Raw genomic sequence first — 21,955 nt, forward strand, 5'->3', positions numbered from 1 at the left:
TATTGTCACGCAAAGTGTGCACCAGCCATTTTGGCATACCTCTAGCCTGCTCATTTTCAGCCCTTTCCTCATCAAGTACATCATGTACATCTGCATCAGCAATAGGCTGATCTATAACATTTTCAGAAACCCCCATAGGCTGTACATTTGTCTCATTGGAACTTACATTCGTATTTCCTCCACTGAAAAGAGGCAACAAAGTGTCGATCATAAATGTCCTGTGAGCTTAAATTACTGTCTCTAGTACATGACAGCAAGGGCTGAACAAAATCTTCCACAAACACTACATCTCGTGAAACCAGAATACGTTTTTTTTTGCGGATGATACAACCTGTAACCTTTGCTTTCAACACTATAACCAACAAAAATACATTTGACAGCCTTGTCATCCAACTTTATGCGTTGTGTTTGTGGCACCAAAGCATATGCCCAACAACCAAAAACACGCATATGCTCAATAGAAGGCTTTCTATCATGCCATGCTTCATATGGAGTAATAGACTGCAAAGCTTTTGTAGGACACCTGTTTAGTACATAAGTGGCACACATGATTCAAGCCAAAAAGAATGCGGCAAAGCTTGACTTTTGACCATACATTGTGCCATTTCCGTAAGTGACCTGTTTTTCGTCTCAGCAACACCATTTTGCTGAGGTGTATAAGGCATTGTACATTGGTGTTTTATCCCACGACTAGCCAGAAATGCATTAAATTCATGAGACATATACTCCTCCCCTCGATCGGAACTGAGGGTGCCCATAGTACATTTCGAGACATTTTCAGCCATAGCCAGAAATTGTTTGCACATAAAAACTTCGGACTTCGCTTTAAGCGGAAATACCCATGGATGCCTAGAGTAATCATCAATGAAAGTCATGAAGTAAAGGTAATTGCCCAAGGACGGAGTTTGCATGGGCCCACAAACATCACTATGCACAAGCTGCAACCTGCATGTGGCCCGAATTGAACCATCCTTTGGAAACTTAGAACTGTGCATCTTACCCAAAATACAGCTTTCAGAAACATGTTTCATAGGTGCTTCAAGAGGCGGCAAAGAAGCAACCATATCAGATTTTTGCAAACGTAGCAAACTGACAAAATTTAGATGACCAAAACGTGCATGCCTAAGTTTTGCATCTGAAATAGCCCTTGAATTTGTAGCAACATTTGCAAAATTTTGTCCGCACTTGTCATACAAAGTGAGCTTATATACCCCACAACACAAAAGGCCAGATGCAACAATTCGTCACCAAAACTGAGATCATGAACTATACATCTATCATCCACAAATTTGACTACAGGTCCAAGTCTAGCAAGTGCGGATACAGACAAAAGATTCTTCTTGATCCCAGGTACATAAAGTGCATCAACAAGTGTGAAAGAATTGCCATTTGCAACAGTAAGCACAATCTTTCCAACTCCTTGAACTCGATAAGAGGCATTGTTGGCACAAGTGACTGAATTCCCATGAGGGACAGGCTTGAGAGAGGTAAACAATTCACAATGTGAGGTAATGTGCTTTGTAGCACCATTGTCGAAATACCACACATGTGAATCTGCAGCAACTGACAAGCATGCATCATGGACAACAAGATTGTAAGTACACTCTGCGCTAAAAGCCCATTCTGCATCAACATCAGCATCACAGTCTCCTTTCACAGAAGACTCAACAATGGTTGCATTTGTAGTGGAACTAGCATTTGCAGTGGAACCACCCTCTTTCGTCTTAGCCTCTTTGGCCTTCAACTTAGGACACGACTTGATCAAGTGATCATTAGCTTTACAATAATGGCAACACATCTTCTTTTTGCCCTTATCACCAGAATTTCCATACGAATTGGTCCCAGCACAAGCATTAGGAATAGAATTTTTGTCACTCGCAGCAGAACCATAAGAAGTGGTTGCATTACTGTTACCACCCTTTCTTTAAGAAGCAATAAAAACCTATTCAACTACACGCTGCCTAGTCCTGTTTTTTCTAGAAAGTGACTCTTGGAACAACAATGTACATAATGCATCAAACTTGACAACTTCAGGATTTCCTTGGGTCATCAGTCTCTAAATACTAGCAAAAGTCTGGTAGGAATCTGGTAAGGCATGAAGAACAGTCTGCACAAGGGAACAGTCTGAAATGACTTCACCTGCAGAAATAAGTTGCTCATTGATATCCTTGACACTAGCAAGGAAAGTGTCCATATCATCTTCCTCATGCATAATCTTTGACTCCAGCTCTTTACACAGCAAAGCAATTTTCGCCTCATTAGGACTTGCATAAAGACCTACTAGAATATCCCAAGCATGTTTTGCAGATTTTGCTGAACGGATGTGAGGAACAATGGTGCGCTTCACAGACAACGCAATCAATGCATGAGCCTGCGCATCCTTAACATCCCAACGAGCTTGTTTTGCCGTAGGCAAAACAACTCTAACAACAGCAATCCTTGGAGCAAGACCTGCAACATCCTTAACATCACCTACATCCTCAGAACCAGGACGTACATCAATTCCCTGCACAATATTCCAGACGTCCTTTGACACAAGAACGTGTTGCATCACATAAGCCCACATAGGGTAATTGTCCTCATCCAACCTGTCCTCAACAACAAACATCTTGAACACATCTGTGTTGTTGTTGTTAGCCATGGTAAATGCTGCACCTGATGTGAAAACTACCCAAAAATAGGAGAAACGGAGCGGGAACAACACGTGCTATATAGCACAAACCATAGAAGACTATAAGGCAGCTGTTATGTAGAAAATGGCACTGACAGAAATTCTACACAAAATGACGAATTAGCCTGTGCAGTACTGCCTGTAGTGGAAACGGAGGCCGAAATGAGTCCGAATCAAAAATTTGAGCTGCGAACGGTCGTCAAAGCTCACTGAAATTGGAGAAAGTGAGCAGGCGTGTATTGGAACAGCTGGCGACTAAGCCCGGGAGGACGCAACCTGCTCTGATATCAATTGTTGGAATTAGGGTTGGAGAGAAACACACACATCTTGGAGAAGATGAAGGAAGCTCAAGGCACACAATAGAGAGTGTCTTACTTGGTATGCAATGGAAAGATAGATAGCCCTAGAGTGATGGGCGTATATACAATGCACGGGGGAAAAAACCTCCTAAAGACGGAAAAAATGCCCCGGCGGTCCTAGTGTGCTCACACACATCACTACCACATGTATATGGTAATAGAGTGGACCACTGGGGCGTGCATGGAATGAAAATTTCAATGGTGTGGAAGAGAGTTATCGAGGATCTCTGCGTGGGCAAGCCCTCTTACGAAGAGCGAAGGTACAAGTAGGAGAGAGTTATCCAAGATCTCTACCTCGGCAAGCTCTCTTACGAAGGGGAAAGACGCAGGTCAACCTACATAGAATGCGAAAAAGGCAACACCAAAAGAAATCATCTTCTGTTAGGAGCAAAACTCGCTTCTTTAGTGTCGTCATCCAGAGCCCATAGCTCACGACGCGAGTGGATTCAAGCTTACCCACGTTGCTTGCATAAATTTGCTATCCTCAATTTCGTTTTCATATAATTTTGGGACCAAACCTAAAATGGGTGTCCTATTTTGGGCACCCTCTCCTAGTAAGGACAACGCTCCATGTGATGGGAATGGGATCATGATAGCTATGGTGGATGAAAGAGAAACATCGTGCACACAAGTGAGTGTGTGTTGACTAGATTATCGCTGAAGCAAATTAGGTTCCAAGGTCAATTAACTTGGACTCATAAACACGATCTTGAGTATTTGCTAAGCCATCACAAGCTCACCATAAACAAGGGAGATGTAATGAAAAATAGACTTTTTTTTTGGGTTTATTCATTCATGAAATGAGCTTTAAGTAGCTCTACAGCCTTGCACCCCTGCATGCGGGATAATTCCACATTTCCTCTACTTGACTCATACTCTAGGACACTAGGACAAAGCTCACACCTTACAATCCTCCCCTCGAGGTTTGGACTAGGAATAATAAATGGAAGATTCTTTATCCACTAAGGACGACACATGGTATCCACTAAGGATGTCAATACAAGAGGAGTCCTCCCCTTGGACTTTGGGCTACAACTTGATAAATCAATCTAGGAGCAAAAAAAAAAACGCTATAATCCAAGAGCAAAATTTTGGAAAATGTCTGCTTCGTTCTAATCCAAGAGCACCTTTGTCTTCTCCAAAGCTTTGCCTTTAACTGCTTCACGGTCTTTGTCTTCTACTTCGTCCAATTCTTCTTCCTCTGGTGCTTTGTCTTCATGTTGATGGTTTTCACGATCTTCAAATTTCATGTTTATGGGCTCCATGTATGTGCTCGAGGCAAGTGAGCGAGAGGTAGGTCTTACTATATACATATTGTAAAGGCAATGTCTAAACCCATGCATGGTAGATAATGATATACATTGCAAAAGAGTTTTTTTTCTTGGTTGCAAAATTTAGGGTTTAATAAGAGAGTAAGAGAGAGAGAGAGAGAGAGAGAGAGAGAGAGAGAGAGAGAGAGAGAGAGAGATTGAGATTTTTTTCCTTTTGAATTTGCGTGAAGTACCTCTTCACCTAAGTGAAGTCACCCTTCACACGAAAAGGAACTATCTTCTTTGATGCCCTTGAAGAGGCCTTGAAGATTTGCTTTGATGCTTAGACAAGCTGTCGTCGTGGAGTGTAAAGCTTTGGATAGCTTGAAGATCTTTGAAGCTCCTTGTTGAAGTTCTTTGGGATTGCTTCGAAGCTAGTGAGCTATTGAATTGTGGGAGCATGCCAATCAAGCCTTTGGAGGTTACCCTCCCCTTTAAGAGGGTTGAGTCGTTTGAGGCTTGGTGTTGTCCGTGAGAAGGAACTCAAAGCTAGAGGATAGAGGCGGTAAGGAAAACCCAGCATGGGAATGGCGCCTTGACTAGGAGGCTCTTAAGAAGATGAGCTAAGCCGCGGGAAAGGGGGCCTATAAGGGGCAACTGATGACGCAGTCATGGGTAAGAACTGCGGGCGACGGCGACAACGGCACAAGGTGCAGCGCTGATAACGAGTGAGAGCTGGGGCTGGTCGTCGGGCAGGTGCAACTGGCACCAAGCAGGCCTTGCTGTTTGTGGTTGTTAGGTACGCAGCCTGGCGCCCACTTGGGTGATGTTGTGAGCACTGACAAAAACAGGGGATTGAAGTGCGCAGTCGGTCAAAGGTCCAAGTCGAGATCGAGCTGCCAGTCACTACTGTTGCACACGAAAAGAGCCGCCGGAGGGAGTTAGCGCATAGCCAATCGGTCAGGTCGATGATGAATACACGCAGGAGAGATTAAGGCTCTACATGCAATGTTAACAAGTGCGGGTGTTGATGTTGACGAGGCATCTGGCGATTGGCCCGACGTGATGGGCATGGTTACGGACCCGACCTTTCTATTAACTTGTTGTTGACTATCCGCCGTGGGCGCTCATTTTGGGTGTGGCCCCTTAAAAGAGTTTGCTAAAATAGGCTTTGAAAAATTGAGATTCCATTAAAAAGGTGAGTTAATAGTTTGATACCATTTGTTACCATATACACTAAGTAATACACTCTCTATTGTGTGCCTTGAATTTGTTACCATATACACTAAGTAATACACTCTCTATTGTGTGCCTTGAGCTTCCTTCGTCTTCTCCAAGCTTTGTGCTTTTCCTTGCAACCCTAATTCCAACAATTGGTATTAGAGCAGGTTGCGTCCTCCAGGGCTTAGTCGCAAGCAGCTCCATTATACGCCTGCTCACTTTCTCTGATTTCTGTGAGCTTTGGCGAGCGCTCGTAGGTCGACAAAAATTTCGGGACAACTTGTAGAGCTTAGTTTGCTCACATTTCTGATTCGGACTCATTTCGGCCTCCGTTTCCACTACAGGCAGTACTCCGTTTCCACTACAGGCAGTACTGCACAGGCTATTTCGTCATTTTGCATAGAATTTTGGTCGGTGCTGTTCTCTGCATAACAGGTGCCTTACAATCTTCTATGGTTTGTGCTATATAGCACGTGTTGTTCCTGCTTCGTTTCTCCTCTTTTCGGACAGTTTTCACATCAAGTGCAGCATTTACCATGGCTGACAACAACACAGATGTGTTCAAGATGTTTGCTGAGTACAGATTGGATGGGGACAATTGCCCTATGTGGGCTTACATGATGCAACATTTTCTTGTGTCAAAGGGTGTCTGGAATATTGTGCAGGGCATTTATGTACGCCTTGGTTTTGAGGATGTAGGCGATGTTGAGGATGTTGCAGGTCTTGCTGCAAAGATTGCTGCTATTAGAGTTGTTTTGCCTACGACATAACAAGCTCATTGGGATGTAAAGGATGTGCAGACTCATGCATTGATTGCCTTGTCTATGAAGCACACCATTACTCCTCACATTTGTTCAACGAAATCTGCAAAACAAGCTTGGGATATTCTTGCAGGTCTTTATGCAAGCCGCAATGAGGCTAAAATTGCTTTGATGCGTAAAGAGGTGGAATCGAAGATTATGCATGAGGAAGATGATATAGAAACTTTCCTTGCTGGTGTCAAGGATATCAATGAGCAACTTATTTCTGAAGTTGAAGTCATTTCAGACAGTTCCCTTGTGCAGAATGTTCTTGATGCCTTACCAGATTCTTACCAGACTTTTGCTAGTACTTGGAGACAAACACCAAGCAGGCCTTGCTGTTTGTGGTTGTTAGGTACGCAGCATGGCGCCCACTTGGGTGATGTTGTGAGCACTGACAAAAACAGGGGATTGAAGTGCGCAGTCGGTCAAAGGTCCAAGTCGAGATCGAGCTGCCAGTCACTACTGTTGCACACGAAAAGAGCCGCCGGAGGGAGTTAGCGCATAGCCAATCGGTCAGGTCGATGATGAATACACGTAGGAGAGATTAAGGCTCTACATGCAATGTTAACGAGTGCGGGTGTTGATGTTGACGAGGCATCTGGCGATTGGCCGACGTGATGGGCATGGTTGCGGACCCGACCTTTCTATTAACTTGTTGTTGACTTTCTGTTGAAATCCGCTGTGGGCGCTCATTTTGGGTGTGGCCCCTTAAAAGGGTTTGCTAAAATAGGCTTTGAAAAATTGAGATTCCATAAAAAAGGTGAGTTCATGGTTTAATACCATTTGTTACCATATACATGTGGTAGTGATGTGTGTGAACACACTAGGACCGTCGGGGCACTTTTTCCCTCTTTAGGAGGTTTTTTCCCCGTGCATTGTATATACGTCCATCACTCTAGGGCTGTCTGTCTTTCCATTGCACACTAAGTAATACACTCTCTATTGTGTGCCTTGAGCTTCCTTCGTCTTCTCCAAGCTGTGTGCGTTTCCTTGCAACCCTAATTTCAACAATTGGTATTAGAGCAGGTTGCGTCCTCCAGGGCTTAGTCGCAAGCAGCTCCAGTACACGCCTGCTCACTTTCTCTGATTTCTATGAGCTTTGGCGATCGTTCGTAGGTCGACAAAAATTTCGGGATAGCTTGTAGAGCTTAGTTTGCTCAGATTTCTGATTCGGACTCATTTCGGCCTCTGTTTCCACTACAGGCAGTACTGCACAGGCTATTTCGTCATTTTGCATAGAATTTTGGTCGGTGTTGTTCTCTGCATAACAGGTGCCTTACAATATTCTATGGTTTGTGCTATATAGCACGTGTTGTTCCTGCTTCGTTTCTCCTCCTTTCGGACAGTTTTCACATCAAGTGCAGCATTTACCATGGCTGACAACAACACAGATGTGTTCAAGATGTTTGCTGAGGACAGATTGGATGGGGACAATTGCCCTATGTGGGCTTACATGATGCAACATTTTCTTGTGTCAAAGGGTGTCTGGAATATTGTGCAGGGAATTTATGTACGCCTTGGTTCTGAGGATGTAGGCGATGTTGAGGATGTTGCAGGTCTTGCTGCAAAGATTGCTGCTATTAGAGTTGTTTTGCCTACGACAGAACAAGCTCATTGGGATGTAAAGGATGTGCAGGCTCATGCATTGATTGCCTTGTCTATGAAGCACACCATTACTCCTCACATTTGTTCAACGAAATCTGCAAAACAGGCTTGGGATATTCTTGCAGGTCTTTATGCAAGCCGCAATGAGGCTAAAATTGCTTTGATGCGTAAAGAGGTGGAATCGAAGATTATGCATGAGGAAGATGATATAGAAACTTTCTTTGCTGGTGTCAAGGATATCAATGAGCAACTTATTTCTGCAGGTGAAGTCATTTTAGACCTCTTTCAGACAGTTCCCTTGTGTAGAATGTTCTTAATGCCTTACCAGATTCTTACCAGACTTTTGCTAGTACTTGGAGACTTATGACCCAAGGAAATCCTGAAGTTTTCAAGTTTGATGCATTATGCACATTGTTGTTACAAGAGTCACCTTCCAGAAAAAACAGGACTAGGCAGCATGCAGTTGAACATGCTTTTATTGCTTCTCAAAGAAAGGGTGGTAACAACAATGCAACCACTTCTTATGGTTCTGCTGCGAGTGCAAAAAATTCTGTTCCTAATGCTTCTACTGACAGAAATTCGTCTGGAAATTCTGGTGATAAGGGCAAAAAGAAGATGCGTTGCCATTATTGTAAAGCTAATGATCACTTGATCAAGCAGTGTCCTAAGTTGAAGGCCAAAGAGGCTAAGAAGAAAGAGGGTGGTTGCACTGTAAATGCTCGTTCCACTACAAATGCAGCCATTGTTGAGTCTTCTGTGAAAGGAGACTGTGATGCTGATGTTGATGCAGAATGGGCTTTTAGTGTAGAGTGCAATTACAATCCCGCTGTCCATGATGCATGCATGTCAGTTGCTGTAGATTCACATGTGTGGTATTTCGACAGTGGTGCTACAAAGCACAATTACCTCACTTGGTGAATTGTTCACCTCTCTCAAGTCTGTCCCTCATGGGAATTCAATCACTTGTGCCAACAATGCATCTTATCCGGTTCAGGAAGTTGGAAAGATTGTGCTTACTGCTGCAAATAGCAGTTCTTTTACACTTGTTGATGCACTTTATGTACCTGGGATCAAGAAGAATCTTTTGTTTGTATCTGCACTTACTAGACTTGGAATTGTAGTCAAATTTGTGGATGACAGATGTATAGTTCATGATCTCAGTTTTGGTGATGAAATTGTTGCATCTGGGCTTTTGTGTCGTGGGTTGTATAAGCTCACTTTGCATGACAAGTGTGGACAAAATTTTGCAACTGCAGTTGCTGATTCAAGGGCTATTTCAGATGCAAAACTTTGGCATGCACGTTTTGGTCATCTGAATTTTGCCAGTTTGCTGCGTTTGCAAAAATCTGATATGGTTGCTTCTTTGCCGCCTCTTGAAGCACTTGTCAAACATGTTTGTGAAGGACGTCTTTTGGGTAAAATGGAGCGTTTGAAGTTTCCAAAGGATGGTTCAGTTAGGGCCACATTCAGGTTGCAGCTTGTGCATAGTGATGTTTGTGGGCCCATGCAAATTCCGTCTTTGGGCAATTACCTTTACTTCGTGACTTTCAATGATGATTACTCCAGGCATCCATGGGTATTTCCGCTTAAAGCGAAGTCCGAAGTTTTTATGTACCTTAAATAATTTATGGCTATGACTGAAAATGTCTCGAAATGTACTATGGGCACCCTCTGTTCCGATCGAGGGGGGGAGTATATGTCTCATGAATTCAATGTATTTCTGGCTAGTCGTGGGATAAAACACCAATGTACAGTGCCTTGTACGCCTCAATAAAATGGTGTTGCTGAGAGGAAAAACAGCTCACTTACAGAAATGGCACGATGTATGGTCAAAAGTCAAGCTTTGCCGCATTCTTTTTGGCTTGAGGCCATTATGTGTGCCATTTATGTACTAAACAGGTGTCCTACGAAAGCTTTGCAGTCCATTACTCCATATGAAGCATGGCATGATATAAAGCCTTCTATTGAGCACATGCGTGTTTTTGACTGTTTGGCATATGCTTTGGTGCCACAAACACACCGCATAAAATTGGATGATAAGGCTGTCAAATGTATTTTGTTGGTTATAGTGATGAAAGCAAAGGTTACAGGTTGTATCATCCGCAAACAAAGCGTATTCTGGCTTCACGGGATGTAGCGTTTGTGGAAGATTCTGTTCAACCCTTGCTGCCATGTACTAGAGACAATAATATAAGCTCACAGGACATTTATGACACTTTGTTGCCTCTTTTCAGCGGTGGAAGTTCAAATGTAAATTCCAATGAGGCAAAAGTACATCCTATGGGGGTTTCAGAAAATGTTACAAATAAGCCTATTACTGATGTAGATGTACATGATGTACTTGATGAGGAAAGGGCTGAAAATGAGTAGGCTAGAGGTATGTCAAAATGACTGGCGCATACATTGCTTGACAGTAAATTGGATGCACTTTTGTCTAGGCATACTCATTCAGGCTCTCGCCATGCATCTTATGCATCAAATTGTTATGCTTTGGCTGTGTCTAGCTTAGATGACGTTGAGGAACCGCTGTCTTTTGATGAAGGATAGAATTCAAAAACTTGGATGGATGCCATGCAATCAGAATATGATGCACTTGTAGAAAATGACACATGGACTTTATGTGATTTGCCTCTTGGCAAAAAGGCCATTGGTACGAGTGGGTTTACAAGTTTTAAACACAAGCCGGATGGTGAGATCGATCGCCATAAGGTTGCAAAGGGTTATGCACAACAAAAAGGCATAGATTATGAAGAGACTTTTGCTCCCACTTGTCATATGACTACTGTGCGTTTTCTATGTGCATTGGCAGCTCATTTTGATTGGGATGTACATCAATCAAACATTGTTACTGCTTTCTTGAATGGTGACATGTTTGAGGTAGTTTATGTAATGCAACCTTGCGGTTTTGTCAAGAAAGGACAAGAGGACAAATTTTGCAGATGTAAGAAGGCTTTGTATGGGTTGAAGCAATCTCCTCATGCTTGGTATGAGAAAGCTGACACTCACTTGGTCAAACAAGGCTTTCGTAACAGTCCAACAGAGAGCACATTGTATGTAAAGCATGAGGGTGATGTACTTCTCAAGTTGTGGTTCTTTATGTCGATGATTTGATGATCACTGGACCAAATGAGAGACATGTCGTTGAATTTAAGACTGATTTGAATGCTACTTTCAAGATGAAAAATTTGGGGCTATTGCATCATTATTTGGGTATACAATTTAAGCAGTGTTGATGGTGGTATTGCCTTGTGTCAGGAAAGTTACAAAGAGACATTGCTATGTAAGTTTGGTTTGAAATTGAGTCTTCATGATGCTGGTGATCTTGCAAATGTCACTCTTTACCAAACTGTTGTTGGATGCCTCGTTTATGTATGCAACACGATGCCAGATATTGAGTTTGCAGTCTCACAGGTCAATAGATTTATGCATAGCCCAGGGTCTAAGCATTGGCAGGCTATCAAGAGGATTTTCCGCTACCTTAGTGACACTTTATATCTTGGCTTGTTTTATCCCAAGGGGGGATCATTGCTGCCAGGACTTACATGCTTTTTTGGACTCAGATTGGGCTGGTTGTTTTGACACGCGAGTGTCCACAAGTGTTTTTTGTTTCATGCATATCATGGTTGAGCAAGAAGCAATCTACTATGGCAACTTCTAGTTGTGAGATTGAGTACACTGGGGCAGTCTTCACAGCTATGGTTGAGTGTGTATGGCTCAAACGCCTTATGGCTTATTTGGGTGTTGGATAGGACACTGCCAACAGTATCTACACTGATAGTTAGAGCGCATTGGCAGTTGCAAGGAACCCAGTTTTTCAAGCTCGCACAAAGCACATTGAGGTGCATTACCACTATGTCAGCGAGAGGCTCTCAGTAGGAGAGATCAGCTTGGCTTACGTGCCAACATAGGACAACCTTGCAGATCTTTTCTCAAAGGCATTGTTTCGTGAGAAGCTCAAAGCTTTCCACAAAGCTTTGGGCTTACCCCCTTTGTGAACTGATCATGTACTCAAGGCATGTCACTTCCTTTACTCATGTGCCAGCTCTCGTTCACCGCATCACTCCAGGGGGGATTTGTTACCATACACATGTGGTAGTGATGTAGATGTAATGCAAAATATATTTTTTTGTGTGTTTATTCATTCATGATATGAGCTTTACGTAGCTCTACAGCCTTGCACCACTGCATGTGGGATGATTCCACCTTTCCTCTCCTTGACTCATACTCTAGGACACTAGGACAAATCTCACACCTTACACCATGTAGTGGTCGACATCCAAGCTATTCGTGATGAAGGAATTCAGGACGGGTTTGAGGGACCGAGAAACTCGAACGCATTAGACATGCAATCAGCAAGGCAAGGGTATTGAAATTTTAGTACATAAAACTTCCATATTAGGGAAACTTCATTGCGTAAGCTAGGTTTTGGAGCATCACCAACAAATTAATTTGGCATCACAATTGACTTCGACATGCCTTGATGCGAGATGAGGTCCGACCATTCAACAGATTTTGCAAATTGAATTCAGTAGGGTTGGTTGGTTCTATAATTTTCGTGGCTCTCATCGGCCTCGGAGCAAGGCCAATGGCCAAAAAAACCCAAGCACAATCATTTAGACAAGGCTAGGTATTGCCTCGTCTTCAAGGAGGGATTCAAGCATGGCTAGGATCTTGTGTCATCTAAACAAGCATTAAGATCAGCAAGGGCAAGGCCATGGTTTTTGTCTTGGCAAACCTCGATAAGAGGACTCTCAATGAGATACAATTACTTAATGAGGTACCCATCAAGGACTCTCGGCAAGGTGATAATGATTACTTAAAGTGGTACACAATAGATTTTGATTTTGTTGACAATTTCTTCAAGAACATGGGGAGTGGTTATGGCATGCAACGTACTTGTGCAATGCCGTGGAAGTTTTTTCTTACTTGTGTAATGCAGACCATGAAGGCACAAGCAAGCTTGTGAAATTCACCATAAGAAACACATTTTAGACAAATCACTCAACAAGAGTACAATTTCTTGTGTTAATCAAGAAAGGCGTGTGGAAGAAAATTTACTATCAAGTTCTAATAGAAGCATGTCCTGTCCAAAGCGGTGATTCAAGTAAGTTGGTAAGCAAGTTAAATTTAAACTTTACAATCTGGAACTTATTAAATCTTGTAGAATTTTCTACCAAAATAGCTTGGCAAGCAAAAATTGCTTCGGTCAAGAAAGGTTTTGGAGTTAGATGAAGTTTGATAGCTCAGATTCTTGAGCTATCTCTTTTTGATGTTGGGCAATCTAAGCATCATACATTAAGTGTGAGCATAGAAGCTCCACCATGTTTTATTCTTACATTGTCTTTATGTGAAGCAAGGCTTCAACTTTAAATATATTGCATAGAAGCATCCCAAGTTTGGAATATGCTATCAGTATACAAACTTGGGGAGACTTTGCAATGTGTTTTAATGGTCCTTCACTGGGTGTCGGCATGAACCAAGCCAAGAGGAAACAATGGTACATACAATAGCTCTAAGTATATCAGAATACATGGCTATGAGCCATAGTCAAGCAAGAACAACAAAATCAAATTGAAATTCACTCTCAAGCAAGTCTTTACTTATGAAGCTGAAGACAAATGTGCCACAGAGGAGCGACAAGGTTAGACAATTTCAAGTTCTTTCTTTTGTGTTTTAATCTTTAATTTGGAAAAGACATCCTATTGTGCAAAGCAAAGTTCTTTGAAAGATTAAACAAGAAGCAAATATTTTAATCCGTGCCAAGGTACTGCCCATTGACTTCGGATAAGGGGTCATGATACACAGATTTGGAAAATTGGCAAAACAGATATACACTCATATTTTATGTATCGTCATGTTGAATTGTGACTCTATCCATGCCAGTACAAATTGTGCAAGGCACTTATGGTATTGACGCAAACTATTGAGGTCATTATTGTAGCCAAGGGCTTATCACCTTATTTTTCTCATTTGCATGCATATCATGCTAGTAAGGTGAAATAAATTCCACCCCTTATTTTTTAGGCTTCCACTATAACACCGTCTATTGTGTCAAGGACATCATTATCTGCCTACTACTGATCACGGTGGATTCAACTCGACATGGTCTCCACACGCACTGGAATCACACGATTCTTTGAGACAAGGTAAGATCTTGTTTATCATCACGGTGGAGTCAACTCGACATGGTCTCCACATGCATTGGAATCACCAGATTATTTAAGGCAAGGTAAGATCTTGTTCGTTTCTAATGATTTTGATTGATGATTCTCCTGTTGATGTTATTTCTGCGGTTACCCATAGTCGTAACCTTTTACTTAATAACAATTGAATATGGTATACTTGCTTCTGTTTGTTGCATATGACTGCAATGGTGGACACTATATATCGTTGGTTATTTGCACAAGGTTCATGCACTATAGATGATGATTCTTATTTGTAGCAACTTGCAAGCAAGCATGGCCTCGCTATCAAGCAACTAATTGTTAAGCTTTGAGGGTTACGACGGGTGATGGCGCGCAAAGCCCATGGTGAACAGAAGGTAGAAAAACAGAAGGAAGAGAGAGAGAGAGAGAGAGAGAGCAGAGAGAGTCGACACAGGAAGGAAAAAACATGCTATCTATTTCATTCCTTTGTAAAACCTTACAATATATAGCTAAAGGTTGCCATGCACAGTTCTAAATGCAGTGGAGTTCTTTTGCATGCTCCAAGGGAGATGTTCCCACGGGTATACCGACAAGGGCTTGAACACAACACTAAGTCGTGGGATATCATGAATTTGCTAAGAGAGCCTCAAGGCAAGTAACCTTTCTCTTCTTTTCATGGGGAGATACAATTGTTTTAAGATCCAGTTGTGATTATGATTCCAACTTGAGAGGCTATGCTGCTTAGTCTTTAACATTGATCGTGTCTATAGGAGTCAATTTTTCAGGGTATGACACAACATAAATCGCTCCATAAGAGTTGATGGACACTGATTGGCCTCTTCACACTTGTAATTTCAAGGAAAGAAGTTCTCAACCGTCAAAGGGGAAGGGCTAAGCTCACTTTAGCAAGCTATTGTCAAGGGGTAGGGCTAAATCCTTTAGTAAGTTGCTAAGTTCAATATTGGTAGCATGATGGCATATGCTAGTTTCGGGAGTTTTTTTTGAGCCTTGAGGAGCGTGGTTGCATGAGCAATATGCAGCACTAAATATGCATCATCTTATCTGCTATTTGATGATATTTGCACTTGAACATCCATGGGGGATGTTTTGAAGGAATAAACAAAGAGAAAAAGAGAAGACCAATGGGTAGAGACCAAGCTAGCAATCGACTTGATGCAGTTCAAATTCATAAACAAAATATAGATTGATCGTTAGAAGATATGTGGTGTTATTGATAAGTGGTAAAAGATATGCACAAGAGCATTGTATGTGTGTATGTATGTAGCCTTGGACGAGGGAGGAGCGCATATGAAGAGAGAAAGAGGAGGAGTATAAGGAGACCATTTTGTTGCCATGTCGATGGTACGGCGATGTTGGTTAGCCACAGATGGCACGGCTTTTGGCTGCAATGCCGAGTGAAGGGTACAATATGAGAAGCCCATTCCAAGGTCCATATTGAGGGTGTGAACGGGAGTCTAAAAAGCCTTTGTAAGAAAAATAGAATGTTTTAATTATATGGTTTTTTTAAAAATGAGTTGTAGAGATGGCGAGCATCTAGAACGGCATGAAAGGAGAAACCGTGACAATTTTTTTGGGATGAAGCAAGAGGGAGCCGGTGTACACTTCCCTGTGCATAAGGAGCGAGAACCACGATATCAGGGCCTTCATATTCTGAGAAATTAGAGCCTGGCAGGCCATGAGGAAGGGATCCACCTTGAGGGATGAGCCACCAATTTTTCCATGCAGAGGAGGCACCGAGAGAGTGTAGGCCATGAAGAGGGTACGCTGCAGGCCAGTGAGGCTGAGAGCACTGACAGCAAGCCATGTAGTAAGAGAACGAGATGGATGGTGGCCATGGCTGAGAATCGATAGTAGGAGGGAGGTTGGCTCAAGAGAAGATCCTTTTAACAAGACAGCCGAGCGTGAGAGGGGGTGCTGCAAGAGCGCCGTGTTGGGAGCAATAGAGAGAGAAAGAGACTCTTCTTTGTAGCACAATAGCAGAGAGTGAGGCTCTCTTGTGTCAAATCAAAGAGAGAGAAATAGAGAGAGAAGTTCTCTCATTTTGATTGAGATGAGAATCTCTCGGTAGCGCAGTAGAAAGAGGCGGAATTCTTTCTAGGATCAAACTGAGAGAGAGATAGGAGTGGTCTTATCTCTTGCATTATTTTGTGAGAAGAAGACGTGGAGGGGGTGGACCTCCCTCTTTGGGTTGTGAACGGGGGAAAAGAAGTGAGATAAAATCACTCTATATGTAATGCTCCTTGTTGGAAGTGAAGAGAGAGAATTGCAAGAGAATGTGATGGGCTTGCTTTGGAATAATGAGAAAGCTCGCCATTTGCGAGAGAGAGAGAGAGAGAGAGAGAGAGAGAGAGAGAGAGAGAGAGAGAGAGAGAGAGAGAGAGAGAGAGAGAGAGAGAGAGAGAGAGAGAGAGAGAGAGAAAAGCTCTCTCATTTTGATTGAGATGATAAGAAAGTTTTAAGTGTCTTAGATCCCATTAAGAGAGAATCCCATGGACGGGGTGAGAAGTGTTAAAGAGCGAGAGAGAAAGAGGGAGAGATATGAGAAGCCTTTTTTGAGTCACGAGAGATGAGATATCAGCCTTGATTAGGGGTTAGTTGAAAAGTACCGCATTGTCCTATAGGTGTAAGCCAATTGCTTGGGCTATCGGCGTCAATCAAATTCAGGAAGCTCTAATGATACGAAGTTGCCCCTCGACAAAAGTTCTTGAAGCAAAAGATAAGTTATGTTCATTTGATGTAAATCTATGTCAATAATCATACTCACACCATAAATTTACACCATGTTTCATGCTCCACGAATGTCTCTCTCTTTTGAAATATGACATCTCTCTCTCTCTCTCTCTCTCTCTCTCTCTCTCTCTCTCTCTCCCCCTCTATACATGATGAAAATAAACACTTAAATGTCTTTATGATTATGTTATTGAGTCTGTGTAAATATATACAACCCGAGCATTGCTTGGTCTTGAGAGAGAGAGTCTGATACATGCTTTGGCAGATGATTTAGTTGCACTTACATATATTTAGGCTCCTTGTTTTGGGGGTGAGTGTAGTAGATAGTTTGAGCTCTTTGGTCTTTGCTAGGTTTTTCTTGGTTTGGGTCTGCTCCATGCCCGAAGCCTAGAAAAATATCCATCAGTGGCACGCTGGTAGGACAAAGCTGCGTGTTCCAACAAAAATCCTGCATCCTAAATGGAGATAAAAAGGGCAATGTAGAAGTTTTGCGTTAATTGACAGCATCAAATTATTTGTTGCAATAAACTGTACAATACAGCAACATGCACGCAAATGAGAGATGACGAGATTTGCAATCAACAAGACAATTGCTGTCGATGTGATCAGGCTTTTGGAGTGTCATATAGGTCTCTATATTTACGCCGCAACAAAGGTAAATTCAATTTCACAGTTTAAGACGGGGGCGTGCACAAATGAGATGATGACTATTGTGTGTGAATGGGAGAGCACGACATTTGCAATCGAGAGGACGATTGATGTCGAAGTGATCAAGCTTTTGGATAGTCATAAAGTCCTTCACATCTACCCAACAACAACAAAAGTAAAATTCAGTTTTGTTCTTAATACCCTAAATTGATATGTACCCTAAACTCAATTCTCTTCTTAATACCCTAATGACAGAGTGTCAAGGAAATATGGTTTCTCAATAAAAAAGGCAATGCAAAAGTTTTGCGTTAATTAACAGCATGGAATTATTTGTTGCAGTAACCTATATAATGCAGCAACATGCACGTGCAATATGCTAGTGTTTTTTGTGCAAACATCGTGCACAGAATGCTGGTGTGTTGTGGGGAAAAAAAAACCATACATAAGTATGGTGTGGAGTTGGCACAATTCTCCACATTTTTTATAATACCGTAAGGAATTATGTGCCTTTCCCCCGCCACTTTTATCCCCTCCAATGTTGAAGGGGGACTTATGCTTTTCCTCTAGTGTTAGAGGGGCTAGTTTTTGTAGTAAAATCTTTTTTTTTGAAAATGACGATAGTTTGTTACCTTTGTTGTCTTACATTTGATTCAAGAAACAAGAATGCATGTAGTATTTTTAAAGAAAAGACTAGCATAGCCACTTCAAAAAAAAGTAATTGGGTACTGTTCAATAGTATAATAAAAACAGTATAATCGAAACGCCTTCCACTAATAATATCAGCATGAATTACTTCAAAAAATAAATTGGCAACAATATAATTGAAAAGCTTTTGACTAACAGTACCATCGTGAATTACTCAAGATGCACGCAGACTCCCTATCGTGAATTACTCAAGATGCATGCAGACTCCCTCTCTCTCTCTCTCTCTCTCATACCATCACAAATTACTCAAGATGCACGGAGACTCCCCCCCCCCCCCCCCCCCCCCCCCCCCCCCCCTCTCTCTCTCTCTCTCTCTCTCTCTCTCTCTCTCTCTCTCTCTCTCTCTCTCTCTTTCTCTCTCTCAGATTGGCCTAGACAAACCGCACCACATTTGGTATACATATCGAGCAAGGCGTAGGTCTCCTTGTAGGATTCTCAAAACCGATATTAGATAATCAAGGTAAACAATTTTTTGCAATATGATCGTAAATTTCATGATGTCTCTTTCGCTTTCTCTCTCTGTCTAAAAAACGAGAGAGAGAGAGAGAGAGAGAGAGAGAGAGAGAGAGAGAGAGAGAGAGAGAGAGAGAGAGAGAGAGAGAGATGAAATGAAATGAAATGTTATATTAACGTCTTCAAAAGGCCATAGTGACCTATGAGACCAAAAAGTTACAAGGTGGTGGATTTGATACAAAGTCAGAGTAACAAAATAACCTAACAACAGTACAAAACAAAGATATATACTATGGGATCTTAGATTGGTCGATGTGAGCTAAGCAAAAAACTAAGCAAAAATGGGTGGTTTGTTGGGATAGCTGAATCACAAGAGATCTAGCATCGGTCGTTGGCGAATCTCATCAATTTCCTCCATGGTTAGTAGTCTGACCGAGCGTCGTGCATGCCTGGCCAGCGTGCTCCGAATCTTCTGACATAGCCTCCGTCGATGCTGTGTAGTCCCTCGCAGTCGTGGGCGCCTGGATTTCCCCAGTTCAATCGCTCAGTCGATCAGTGTGCCTCTGGTGTGAGACGAGGGGGAGCTCTACTGTGGGAGTGGCTCTTGCGGCGGCTGTCCCGTGTCTGCTCTGAAGAAGTCTGTGATCCGTCTTTGAGACTGGCTAGCTGTGTCTGTGCAGCTCTAGCAAGAACAAACCCAGGCATCTCTGATCTTCGTATCCCATTACTCTTGAGAGTGGTCCAAAACCCTCTTTGAACAAGCAATGGAAGCGGCCTCGTATCTCGTAGTAGATGGGGCAACGGCATGTATAATGTAGCTCTGTCTCAGGTTCCATGTCACACAAGGGGCATGTCCTGGCCTCTGCTGGTACTCCACTGTATCTCCCAACCTCAATCCGCAGCTGGTGAGAAGATGTGCATAATTGGCCAATAGCACATCGTATCCCATGAGACAAGTGGGTATCCATGTATCTTGGTCTCGTCACAAAACCATCTTCCGTAAGCTGGAGAAGGTGCTCTCTGTAGAAAGACATCTTCGTGCCCAAATCCTGTGCTGGTTGTACCCATGTCCTCCTGGTGTCTAGGTGGGTCAGGTCTTGGCGGATGAGCTTGGTGATCTCTGACTGTGTAAGAGTGAGAGATGGTGCATCCAATGAGTGCTAGAATGGTGGCAGCCTATCTATGCTGAACCCATGCGCCTGAAACCATGATGTCATCTCCCCATACTACCATGTTGTATCTCCTTGTATGGATAACTGCCGAGAGGACTCAAGTGCTATGCGAGCATATCTGTCTCTAGGAAGTTCCCATGTGCGGTTTATGAAGTAGACTGATCTAGTGAGCGCCTCCACCACTAGTGGGGGGGGGCCGCTAGCTCTGCTCGGATAATGGCCCGTGGTACTGATGCCTTGGCTCTAATGAGCCGCGAGATCATAGAGACGAGAGGTTTCTCCATGTTCCCCCATCCGTCTGTGCGACCCGACCTCCTGTGGTGATCCAATGAAGGTCCCCATATCTCAGCCCCATAGAGCAATGCTGAAGCCACCAGGGTGTCAAAGAGCCATAGCTTCGCCCGGGGCTCTTGAAACTAAACCTGCGAACACATCCTCTCCAATCTACCCAATGCTGCGTGGGCTCTAGTCAGTCTGGTCTCTGTTGCTCTTCTGAGTGAGAATGCAGGTCCGCTAAAAACCACTCCAAGGTAAGTGTAAGCGTCTGTGTACTCCACAGTCTTCTGGCCGTATGTGAATGTAGGTGTTGACCTCCTGATCCACTGTGGGGTGGTATTAAACACCATAACCTTGGTTTTACCAAGGTTGACAGACAAACCACTTTCGTGGGCAAACGTATACAAAGCATCCAATTGACGTTGCATTCCCTTTGGGGATTCGGAGATCAACACTATATCATCAGCATATAACAAAAGTGGAATCCATGTCCCTGCCAACTGTGCACCTTTATCCCCATCGCTGTCAATGTAGTCAGAAACCTCATCCACATACATACTGAAAAGACTAGGAGAGATCGGGCAGCCCTGCTTCACCCCAATAGTGGAGTGAACCGGTGTAGAAAGTCCCTTCGGGGTGCGTACATGACCTACTACTGATCTGTACAATGCCATGATCCCCCAAATGAGCTCTGTGGGTACTCCTATTTCCTGTAATCTGTGCATCAATCTAGCTCTGGGTACTGTGTCAAAAGCTTTGCGGAAGTCCACAAAGCTACAATAGATCGGTCTCCCATGAGATCTGCCTTCCTCGATGATGGCCCTGAGTGTCAAGATATGGTCAAGAGTAGAGAAGCCTCTCCTGAACCCTGCCTGCCCAGTTGCACGCATTCCTTCCCTCTCTGCCCATCTACTCAGCTGTTGCTCAAGAATGGATGCATACAACTGTGCTAGTGTGTGCCCAATCATAATGGTGCGGTAATTCCCAGGCTCCATGGGGTCTCCTGACTTGAAGATAGGTACGATCGTAGATAGGCTCCAAGTGTCCGGTAGGCCCTCACACATGGCACGGTTAAACATAACTGCTAGAAGCTCTTCTATTAGGTCTTTGGCATGCATGAAATTCTCAGCGACTAAGCCATCATGATCATATGCTCTCCTAGTCCTCATCCTCTCAATAGCTTTCTTCACCATCTCAGCGGTGAAAAAAACACATGTGTGTGGGCATGGATCGGGGGGGTTGGGGAGGGGCGGCTGTCTAGGTACTGTGTACAAAGATGACGCGTACTGACCCCAGGTCTCTGTGGAGGAAATAGCAAAGGGGGGGGGGGCTGCTCATGAAAGAGCCACCACGCCTCACGGGAGTCCTGACTCAAGAATACCTGATATAGGTCTCGCTCGAGTCGAGCCAAAAAAGCCCTCTTTTTCCGCCGCACCAGGCGTCGGAAGTCAATCTGTGACTGTCTGTGAGTGACGTCCCCCAAAAGAACCTCCTTCTAAAGTCTGGCTCTAGTCTGGCGGCACTCCTCATCGTACCAGTTGTTGTGAGGCATGCTCCCTGATCGGTGGCGCTGCTCAGGTTGGGTGTGTGGGTATGCTTCTGCTGCTGCCTCATGTAATGTCTGTGTCAGTATAGTAGGTAGCTCCTCCAGAGGTCGCCTCGAATCCTCAGTGCATAGGTGACTGTATATCACGTCCATGTATACAGAGTCCATCTCCCGTGTGAATGTGTAGCGAGTAGGGCTGCTACCCGTGTCCTGTGTGCTACACTGGACTGGAAGGAGATGGTCATCGATACTAGAGCATGATCCACTGCCACCCCGACCGGTCTGGGCCCAGCTATGAGATCAAGGATACTAGAGATGAGATTCGGCTGTGCCATGACATAGTCCACTG

Source organism: Adiantum capillus-veneris, chromosome 27 (assembly GCF_014529385.1).
Source record: "Adiantum capillus-veneris isolate H3 chromosome 27, ASM1452938v2, whole genome shotgun sequence".
NCBI classification, from domain to species: domain Eukaryota; kingdom Viridiplantae; phylum Streptophyta; class Polypodiopsida; order Polypodiales; family Pteridaceae; genus Adiantum; species Adiantum capillus-veneris.